Here is an 11952-nt window from a genome sequence, read left to right as displayed (position 1 = left end):
CTAGTTCAAAAATTCTTCTTTATATCCCACCCCCTATGCTCTAAGCATTCTTTACATGAGATGTTTGTATAAACCAAACAATATACTATATACAAAGAAAATAGTCATTTCTCTTTATGAGACTGTCCTACAAGTTAAGGCCAATGTTATTCATGGCTGAGAGTCATTAATGGGTAGAGCAGAAATCAGTCTGAAGAGGAGGATTGAGAGGAGGTTTACTTGTCATTATCTTTATAGACATGGGTTCAGTAAATGTGTGACTGGTTCTAATCACATGAGGCTGTTAATACTGCAGAGAAAAGAGGTAAATTGAAAATAGCTTTGACAAGGTTTTTTAATGGTTTTACAAAAACAGGGTAAAATTTAATAGCTACAAATATAAAATGGTATAACTAGAAGGAAAAGAAAAGTCAACCAAGAATACAAGTGCAATATAGAAAAGGGCTGGCTTATATTTGACAATGAAGTAAATAAATCAATAATAAGAGTGTCACTGGAATATAAGCCAATATGAATTTAGGATATTTTGTCGTCTGTCATCACGTCATAGGTTTATTTGTTTAGAGAGTCTGGCTCTGTCGCCTAGGCTGGAATACAGTGACGTGATCATAGCTCACTGCAGCCTAGAACACATGGCCTCAAGCAATCCTTCCACCTCGCCTTCCAAAGTGCTGGGATTATGTCATAGGTTTAGATGTATGAAAGTCATTCTGTGTAGACCCAAACAGCATGGTGCTGAAACAGACTAAGAATCACCTGGTGAGATTCGTTAAAACAAAGACTCTAGCACCCAACACTGTAAATATGACATAATAAGTTCTTGGGAAGGATCCTGAGAATCCATTTTAAACAAGCTTGCACCATGATTCATATGCAGGTTGGTCTCTGAAACATGCTTTGAGAAACACTGCTCTCAAGAATGATCAATTCTTTTTAGTCACTCTGTCTGAAGTTCAGGTGATTATCAGTGATATGTGATGCTGCTATGACTTTCAGTTGAGTGCTCTGCTTACAGGGCTTTGCACAGACCTGAGATTTAAGATTAACTACATTAATGTGCAGGCCATCTACATCTGAGTTTTATTTCTTTATTAAGATAAACACTCAAATGATATATACTATGATGGAACATTCCTCTGTCCTCTAAGCTTCTTGAGAGCAGGGACTGCTTTTGTTCACCTTGGTGGCCTTAGTGTTTAGCACAGTGGAGTTCACTAATAATTTAAATTTGTTGAATACTAGACATAATGTTATTGATTTTTAATCTAAATTATATAAGAGATAACATATCAGTATTTAAAGAATTATAAACCCATGGTTTGAATGTCTTTATCTCCTCCAAAATTCATGTTGAAACTTAATTCCCTCTAAAATTCAGGTGTTGCCAATGTGATAGTATTAAGAGGTGGGGCCTTTAAGAGGTGAATAAGCCATGACAGCTGCTCCCTCTTAATGAGATTAATGCCCTTTTAAAGGAAGATTCAGGATGCATTCAGGTATCTAACTACCTTACTCTTTCTGTTCTCACTTGCCCTTTTGCATTCTACCACATGACGACACAGCAAGAAGGCCCTCAGAAGATGCTGGCACCTTGATCTTGGACTTCCCAGCCTCCAGAACTGTGAGAAATAAATTTCTATTCTTTATAAATTACCCAATCTTAGGTATCCTGTTAGAGCAGCACAAACAGACTAAAATAAATGGAAAATGTTTACTCACTTATTCTTGTGCTAGACATTCACCCAGTTTTACCTGTTCTGGTTCTGAGGCTTCAGAGACATTTCAGATTACCTTAACAATTGATTACTACTTATTATAGAGAAGGTATTAATTGCCTTCTTAAGACAAACATTGTGTCTTGCTTCCCACGGCACATTTAACTTGTAGTCCATTCAGGTCTAAACCTTCCCTCTTTCAAGAAAGGACTGCTTTCAGTTCTTCATGGTGTGAGCTGTGGCCATATTTGCATGCAAAGTTCTGAGGTCTCAAACCCCGTGCTTTCTTGTTTTCTTCATTAGCAGACACACACACACACACACACACACACACACACACACACACACACACACACACACACACACACACACACACACACACACACACACACACACACACATCTTGAAGCATACTGTGTTTGAATCTGCCTAATCCTCTTCTTCTAACTTCTCGTCAGGTCTAGTTAAACATCCTTCTACCAATTCATCAACTTAATTTGGGTATTACTCTATATTTATATAATTTTTCAGGCAACATAATAACTTATCTTCCCAAGCTTTCAGATTGTTTTGAAGTTGTATCTTAATGGGATTTCTCCTTCTGTCATGAAAATTTTACTCCTCTAACCAAACAAAACTCTTTAAACCAAGTTATATTATGGTTTCCTTATAAAGGCAATCCTTGCTCACCACTTTACATTTGAGCTTAGTAAATTGTTTCATTCACTAAATTGTTGTAGTACACATTTGCATGCAATGTTTTGAAGTTTACTCACTAAAGTTACAGGTTTCAAAATAAAAAGTATGTCCCTGGTGAAAGTTAATGATATTGGAGCGGTTTCATTGATAGACCAAAATGCTGAAGGTTAGCTTTACTTTCCTCAGCTCCATGAAGGGCTTCTGGGGAAGAGATCTCTAGTAACCAGTTATCCATGTCTAGATAGAATAAATAAGGGCTGAAGTTAAAGCAGGAGAGCCACAAATTTATCAGCAGAAGGAGCTCATGTTATTAACAGTCTACTGAGGATAAGAATAGCAAATGTGTCAGAAAGTTTGGACCTTCATTGACCTAAAAGAAAGATTGGCTCAGGGGCTGTCTTGAAGCCCTGTTGAGCTGGATGAATTATAAAAAGAAAAATGTTTAACTGCACAGGTGAATCTGGTAATAATTTTTCTAAAGTTAAAACAAAAAAAGGAGTTTTGATATTATTTGCATATAAAATGATCAAATTCGATAGCAACAGGTACCCAAAGAATAAATGAGGAGTTGACCAAATGGACTGGCCAGTGATGTTTCACAGATGAATGATAAAGGTCTGGATGACAAAATATGCATCCAAAACATGCATTTATTCACTTCTTCATTCAATAATATGAACTAGGTACCTATTAAGTGCCAGATGCTATTCTAGACCACTGGTCCCCAACCCCCGGGCCACGGACTGGTTGCCGTCCATGGCCAGCTAGGAACTGGGCCGCACAGCATGGGGTGAGCGGCTGGTGAGTGAGCATTACCGCCTGAGCTCCCACTTCTGTCAAATCGGTGGTGGCATTAGATTCTCATAGGACCATGAACCCTATTGTGAACTGCGCATGCGAGGAATCTAGGTTGTGCTCTTTATGAAAATCTAACTAATACCTCATGATGTGAGTTGGAACAGTTTCATCCCAAAACCATCCCCCACACCATGTCTGTGGAAAAATTGTCTTCCATGAAACTGGTCCCTGGTGCCAAAAAGATTGGGGAACCACTGTTCTAGGCACTTGAGCAAAAGAGAGACCCCGACCTTGTGTAGTTTACATTTAATTTGGGGATGCTAACAATAGATAATAAATGTAATAAATAAGTAAATCATAAAGTATGTTAAGAAATGATAAGCGATGAGGAAGAAGGAAAAAAGCAGAGCCAATTAAGGGGGATCAGGAGTACAGTGGTGGACGCTAAATTGCAGAATTCAATGGGGGAGGGCAGGCAAAGAGTTGAGCAAAGACTTGAAGAGATGGAGTGAACCCAGAGGATGCCATTGGGAAGACTGCTCCAGGCAGACAGCTAAAGCCAAGACCCTCAGGCATAGGTACCTGGTGGGTTCAAGAAACAGCAAGCAGGCCACATGGGTGGAATGGAGTGAGGGTAAAGAAACAGGGGAGGAGATTGTAGGTAATTTTCCTGTCAGTAAAATGGAAGCCATGCAAGGTTTTAAGCAGAGGGAAGACAGGCAGGACATGACTTTGATTTTTTTTTTTTTTTTTGAGACAGAGTCTTGCTCTGTCACCCAGGCTAGAGTGTAGTGGCACAGTCTCAGCTCACTGCAACCTCTGCCTCCTGGGTTCAAACGATTCTTCTGCCTAGGCCTCCTGAGTAGTTGAGACTACAGATGCCTGCCACCATGCCCAGCTAATTTTTGTATTTTTAGTAGAGACAGGGTTTCACCATGCTGGCCAGGCTGGTCTCGAACTCCTGACCCTCCAGTGATCTGCCCCCCTTGGCCTCCCAAAGTGCTGGGATTACAGGTGTGAGTCACCACGCCCCGGTCAACTTTGATTTTTTTAAATGTTCACTCACACTGCTGTGTTAGGAATAGGCTGAAGAGGGAAAGAGGGCTTCATGAGGCTCTTAGGATAAGATGAGAGAAAATAGCCGTTCTGACATGGGTGGTAGCAGTCAAGATAGTAGATAAGAGAGACTAGGGTGATAGCAGGTTATGAGTAAGGAAGAAACATGGTTCAACAACTACCACAGACAAATTGTATCCTACAAAGGAAAAATTCACACACTCCCTGTATGTTGATATTGTTTATATTGAATATTGCTGCTTGCATAATTTTTCAAAGTGACTGACAGCATTTGATGTAAAGATAAGTTTGCCCTGGCTGTTATTGTAAAATAGCAGAGTGATTTCTCTTGAAACCTAACACACTGATGTTATTTGTATGTTCAGATTGCAGTGATTACTTAGACCTGCAAAAAAACATAAATCGACTTTAAAAATAAATTGGAAGCTCATTTAAGAGCAAAAGGCCATTTGGAGGGACAGGGGTAAATGAGGAATATAAAATAAGTGTTCATTTGTACACAAGGGCATTTTCCTATTTTCTTTATCTTGATCAAATATTAAATATCATAGACAGAGACACCCTATGCTATTGGATTGTCTCTTTGAAAACAGAGTTCTACCTATCCCTTGTAGCCTGGACCAAACAGTGCAGTGCCTGCTCCAACCAGGACAGATCTGGTTCCAGCTTCTCACCCCTTCTCCACTCCCCAGACGTTTGTGCTGAAATTTCCCAGTCTTGCCCTCAGTGGCTGATAGTGCTTCAAGGAACAGGTTCACCCAGACCTGCAGAATCACCTACAAATGCTCATCAAGAGGCAGATGTCACAGCCAATCCCCTTCATGGTCCAGACTCTGTTACAGAGAGGATCCCTTCTCTAACAAGGGATCCTGATCAAGGGCCATACATTCATTTACCCATTCAATGAATGGCTACTGTCTCCCAGGCACTGGGCTTGGTACTCAGGATGCCACTCAGGGAGCATTTGCTGCTGCTGGAATGCTAGAGGTGGGCTTTTTGGTTTTTTTCTTTTTCATTCAGCCAACATCTGCCTCTTTGTAGGTTCTGCTTCCATTTGGGATTCTGTCCTCTGGAGAGGAATATTAAAAAATCATATCTATTCCTGCATTCACACATCAGCCCTTCTGCCTTTGTAAACATAACCATTCTCATGAATGGGTGCAGATTGAATTCTACTTCTTAAAACATGAGCCACCCTGGAACAGCTTCTGCCATCATCCAGAAAGACAGAATCACTGATGGCTCAGTGGAGCATCCCCCTTGCACTGTTCTACCTGCCCCACCTGTGGGATCTTCACCTGAGTGCACAAAACCCATCTTTCCAGACCTCCGGGACACTATGGGCTCTCCTGATGTTCTTCTGGTGGCCAATCTTTTTTTTTTTTTTTTTTTTTTTTTTGAGACGGAGTCTCGCTCTGTCGCCCAGGCTGGAGTGCAGTGGCGCAATCTCGGCTCACTGCAAGCTCCGCCTCCCGGGTTCACGCCATTCTCCTGCCTCAGCCTCTCCGAGTAGCTGGGACTACAGGCGCCCCTGGTGGCCAATCTTTAGTCTGGTCATGCTGCCTAGGCATCTTCCCTGCCTGCTCCAGTTTACTCATTTTTCCCACAATTGTTTCTAGGGTATTAAGCAAACTCCTGCCTGCATGACTAAATTAATTCACTGGGCAGAGTTTGCCTTGCGGTCCCTCTGTGGCCTTAGATGACCCCTTCTTCTGCCCAGGGCATGTCCCAGCAGGGTCACACCTCTCAGCTCTTCACCCTCTGTCAATCTGTCACAACCCATGGCTGGTTCTGCAGTCCAGTCAGCTCCACCTCCCCTCACCAACCAGCCTGGCCAGGGCTGAATGGAGCCAGGCAGAGATCCCTTTCCTGACCCCAGAGCTGGTCACATGGCTGCTGTGCCCATGAGGAGTCTTAATGAAAAGCAACAGGGCAAAGGAGAGCATGGCCTAACCTAGCTCCTGACCAGCTGTCTCTGCTGCTGTCAGTCGCATTGGAAGGTATCCTGACCCCAGATCTCCTCCTCTGTGCCTCTGAGCTTGACCACACAATGGGCTCTACTGGCAAGAGCAGGTAGCCAACGTTCTGCCCATGGTATGAGGCCAATCTTGTACTAGCATTCAGCTGAGACTCACAACACCTTGCTTTAAAGGAACCACTATGTGCAGCTGGCAAGCCAGAGAGTCTTAGACACAAAGCTAAAAGGGGTTCCAGGGGTCTGCTGCAGGAGCAGCCCTGCCCTGAGGCACCTCAGCTGTGTGTGTGCAGCAACCCTCTACCCAGCCTTCCTCAGCCAGTACTCATCTGCCTCTTCTGGTTATCAAAAGAATTGCTGCAGACTGTTCAGAGTCGACCAGCAAAATCAGAAGGACTTCCTGCAGATCCTGTAATGCAGGTGGTAGGAGTTCCCGTCACTCAGAGCCTGAGGTGCCATGACCAAGCAGTCAAGCCTTCTCAGTTCCTACCAGGTTGTTGTCTGGGGAGATGGATGTGGCTAGGAAGGTTGAGTCTGTTTACAGAACTTGGGCAGGCTAGGCCCCTACGCTGACATATTATGGGGAGGAAATGCCCATAGTGGGAAGTAAGGATTCACCAATTCAAATGAATCAGAAAGAAAGGAAAAGGAAAGAAGGGAGGAGGAAAGGAAGACAGAGAAAGAAAAGAAAGGAAGGGAGGATGGGAGGGAGGAAAAGGAAGAAAGAAGGAAGGAAAAAGGAAAAAGAGAAAGAAAGAAAAATATATAATGAAGTGGGAAAGAGCTGAACAATGCATAGGAGTTAGCATTTAACAACATCACATCAAGCTACATGAATAAATATCCTACTTGTGTCTTTTGAAATAATTAAAATCAACATATTTTCTGCCTCCTAAAACAAAATCTATTCACCATTTCTAGTTGCCTTGGATTTGGTAATTTAAGGAAAAAAAGAGGCAAAAGTAATTGCTTATTTATGATGACTTTACCACAGGTCAGAAGGCAGATAATGAGATTTCTGGGGTTTTCCTTACAAAAATACTTTGAATCCTAAATAAAATGTTAAAAGGAGAAATGAGCACATTGCCCATCTGGAACCAAGAAATAGCTGATTTCTTCATAAAGAGGCCATATAATGGTCAAGATATTGATTTTTGTCCCATAGTTTAGGGTTGCCATAGTATCACTGAGTCACTTAAATCAAAAACTGGGAAATATTAATTTTGTCAGAGCAGAATGAAGCAGGGGTATAGAATATAGCCATGAAGTGTCTAGACACAATTAACAGAGACTTCAAAGTCACCTTGACCATTATTCCTAGTGTTTTCAGCCTAGCACAATAGTCTGGGTATGTGTGAGCACTCTCCCAGATTTTTTTTTTAAAGAAGCAAAATTTAGTCATCTGAACAGCCTGAGAGTGTCAGTGTGGCATTGATAATTGTGAGTACAGTATATCCAATGTGAATTTTTGTGGGCCTGAGGATGAGTTGATCCAATTTAAATGGACCAAAGTTAATTCACTCCAATTTACTCAGGAATGCTTATGTGTAAAACCAAGACTCCAGGGTCCAAGAGTGAGAATGTATTTCCCAGTAGTCAGCTTACTTTATTAATGGTATAGAATTAGCCATCAAAGAACTGCCTTCCACATGATCATTGTATCCTAGACAGTTGCAAACAAAAGAACTTGCAGTAAAATCTGCAATAACTTAGTGAAGTCAGCAGCCACTTTTGTTAATTATTAGCCAATACAAAGTTAAGGTGCTATGAATCTGCACCTGGAAAACCCTACCACAAACAAAACAGCACTAACAAGACCAAGCTGAATGCCATTCATCTGGAGAGCAGAGTTGTTTTTGCTAAACACGAAAAAGCGTCTGAAAAGAGCTACCTGTATAGAACAAAGTAAAGATCCCTGCTCTAAACCTTTTCCCCCAATATATGATACCTCAAATTTACCATTAGAAATATATTTGTTTAAATGAAAATGGTACAGTGTTCAGCACACTAGATTTAGAGTCAGACACCTGCATTCTAAAACTCAGGCACCACAGGCAAGTCCTCAAACGCTATGGGCCAGTTTCCTCATATGCAAAAGTGTGATACACAAACCTATGCTATAAGCCTCACAGGGTTGTTTTTCACGTCCAGCTATGTCTTGCTGTGTCCTCTACAGCAACCGTACTTCCTGCCAGCCACCTTTACAGAGTGTGTCTTCCTGAGCTGCTCTCTGTATTTGTCCCTTCTAAAAACCATTTTCTATGAAACTTCCGTCACAGTCAGCAATGTGTCAATTGTCTGGAATCTTTCTTGTCATTGTCAGGGGTTTCTCCACATCACATGTTTCACTGTCAGTGAACATTCCAGGCGATGACCAGTGGAAGAATCCACGGGCCTTTCTGAGCTACTCGGTTGCTTTGTTTGTTACTCAGCCTTGATGAGGGACCTCTTCAGCCAAAGGAAAAACAGGTGGTGTGAGGCTAATTATCACTCTGTGGTCCTCCCTTTCTCATTTCCCTTTTTCGTCTTTCTAGTCATGCTTTATTTGCATCTTTACCCCACCATTCGAGGTAGATGCCATCTCTGCTCCCTCACACCCAGGCTTAGCACTTCCTTTCCCAAGTTCGAATGAAAATACTGTGGGCTTTCTAATGCTGCAGACAGCGGTTCTAATCCTGGCTCTGGTATTTGTGAGCTATGTGATTAACGGTGACTTCTCTGAACTTGCATCTCCTCATCTGTGTAAACGGAAGTCATGTCTACTTCACGGAGTTCTGGTGTGAACTAAAGGAGATTATATTTGTGCATCTTAATCACATAAGGTGGCCAACAAATATTAATTTTCTTACTACTTTAGATATGCTTTCTTCCTTTTGTTCTTTGCCATGTCTTACTTTCATTCTAAGATTCTTTACCATCAAAGTTATTTGAACTTTTCTTTCTCAATCCCCTCCCGATCTTCTTCATCATCTTTTCTCAGCCCTTTGAGCAAGCACTTCAGATGAATGGTTACACACAGGAGCTTTGGTCTGAGAGAGGTGAGGTTCAGAACTCAGATCCTCTACCTGCCAGCTCTATCACAAGGAAACTTCTGACTTGCCCTGTTCACTGGGGCTAACAACAGGGCTCACCGCACAGGTCGCTGTGGTAACAATGCAATGGTACCTGGGAAAAGCTCAGCAAAGTGGGCTTCATGTGCAATAAGTGGCCATTAATGTTAGCTCTATTTTTTGTCCCCGTGATTCATTATTAAATCTTGCTCTTTCCTTCACATTTATCATGAATGATTTGCCTTCATGTTCTTCTAACTTCAAATTTCCTCTTTCAGATTAACTCTTCCTCTTTCTGCCAAATTACTCTCTCGCCTACACACATATTAACAAAACCATCCAGTGGTCATCAGTCTATTACCGAGGTGCCTAAAGACTCTTTATTAAGTGTTAATATACGTATTCCTTTTGAGGCTTTCAGGTTGTGTGCCATTGCCATTTAAGGGTAAAGTGAGGGTCACTTTTATGTTGTTGAAGGTTTGATGATCTTTCGCTCTTTTCCTCTGTCCACAGCACCATCCCCTTCCATTTTCAGATACGTGCTCCCATCTTTGTCATCTGCGGCCCTCCTTTCTGTGTTGGTAATTGTTTCTTCTTTAACTTTCACCCTCTCATCTTCTAATTCACCTTTCCCTGATCAGTCTGGACAAGTAACTTTAACTTGTGATTCACTATTATTTGATTTACCCAATTTAAGAAGAAAGAGGTGTTACCCAATGGCCTTGCTGTATACCACGAATACACTAGTTATAACTTTAAAAGCAGCCAACTGACAAGTTCTTCTCATTTGATAGTCATAGAATATGGTTTTGCTTTTCTTCCCCTGAAAAGTCGATATTCAGTAAAGAATAGATGTCCTCTAGTAGTCTGACAGAGATCTAGATATCACTCCTAATACAGTTTCCCATTATAAACATTAATCTATCCTGAGCTCCATAGATTGTTTTCTCTGTCATTATACTGTCCTGCCCAGCTTCCTCACCATACACTACCATCACTATCCCTCAAACCTTGGGCCCAAACCCCACTACTTTCTCATATAATTCTGGTCCAGGATCTGATGTGGCACCATGTTACTGGGCCCAATTCTACTCTGCCCTAGACCTCTCTGCCCCTTAATCTGCATTCTGATCATACACAAACAGAAAACACGCCACAAGATTCATATTAACAATAATCGAATGTATAGTGGATACTGGGTTCTCAGCTGAAATGTTTACCTACTGTATCTCAGTTAATCTTTATAGGTACCATTTTATTTCCATTTTATAAATTAGAAAGGTTAAGTAATTTCCCCAAGGTCACTTAATTAGTCATTCCCTAAGTCGTTTAACTAGTGCCAGAATCTGAAGCCACATTTGTCTGATTCCAAAGCCTGCCTCCTTTCTGCTTAGTGCCCCTTAAGAAGAATTGGTGAAGGAGGCAGGGAGGATCCCCCTGAAACTCTACAGAGTTTCACCAAGGCCCTGCTGCTAAGATTTCAGGTGTCATAGTCTAATGCAATGTTGATCTGAACATGGAAATCTATCTTGCATCTATAGGTTATTGCTCAGTGCAAGGCTCTGCGCTAGGTACTCAGTGTGCAATGGTGAATAACACACACGGTCTGTCCTCAAAAAGCTCACTGTGGAGGTAAAGCAGCTTGGTATTCCAGATCAACCAAGGGTGAGTTACAGAAAATCTTCATGAACCCTGTCATCTTTTGACATATCAGGGACCTAAATGAAAAGTGAAAAATACAGAAATGGGCCCTTTCATAGTGCCTTTTTGAGTAACTGCTCGGGTTCAAGAGAAGTCAGTCCAAGATAAGGTTTTTGCCATAGGTTTTTTTGCACATATCTGCTCTAAATGTAACCACTACAAAAGCAAAGGATGGAAGTCTTTCTGAGGCTACTCCAAGTTTTTCCACAAGGGGTACTCCATGACTGAGTTCTTTCATTGAGCAGAACAAATGTTCAAAGGCACTGGACTTCCTTGCCCTTGGCTGCTTCAGGAATCATAGCTCATAGTTCTTCTGCTTCTGGGCTCATCCATCAGAAGGGACCATAAGCTACTAAGTTCTCACAACTTAGACTTTACTATGAGAGCTAAGCATAGCCACAATACTCCTGATGATCGGGACCAGTGGGATATCAGCTACTCAGCCCTCAAGAAGGACCAGAACCCAGAATTCGTGGAAGACCTTGCAGACATGCAACGGGAGTCCAGAAGCTACACCACTTACAAAAACGGTTGTGCCCTTCCAACCATGCTGACTGCAAGCCTCTGTAATCGCATTTTCTAAAAATAAACCAAGGCTCAGAATGGTGTCACAGCCAGTTCTTCTGTTTATTCATTTATGCACACATTCATTCAAAAAATATTTAAGTACTTAGTGTGTGGCAGGCACTATTCTAGGTGATGGAACACAGCAGGGCATGAGTCATTCAAGGTCACTGCTCTCATGGAGCTCAAATTCCAGTAGAGAAGAAAGGAAATAAGAAAACAAATAGATAAAATACTCTTAGACCGTGATAGGTACTTTGAATACTCCAACAATAATGAAGATTATAATAATACTTCAATAAAAATGATGATGATAATATTAGCAGCTAAACTTACATAGAAAGTGCTTAATAAGATCCAAGCAGGGTTCAAA

Source organism: Hylobates moloch, unplaced genomic scaffold (genome assembly GCF_009828535.3).
Source record: "Hylobates moloch isolate HMO894 unplaced genomic scaffold, HMol_V3 SCAFFOLD_8, whole genome shotgun sequence".
In the NCBI taxonomy this organism is placed as follows: Eukaryota; Metazoa; Chordata; class Mammalia; order Primates; family Hylobatidae; genus Hylobates; species Hylobates moloch.
Note: the sequence above shows the minus strand (reverse complement) of the source record.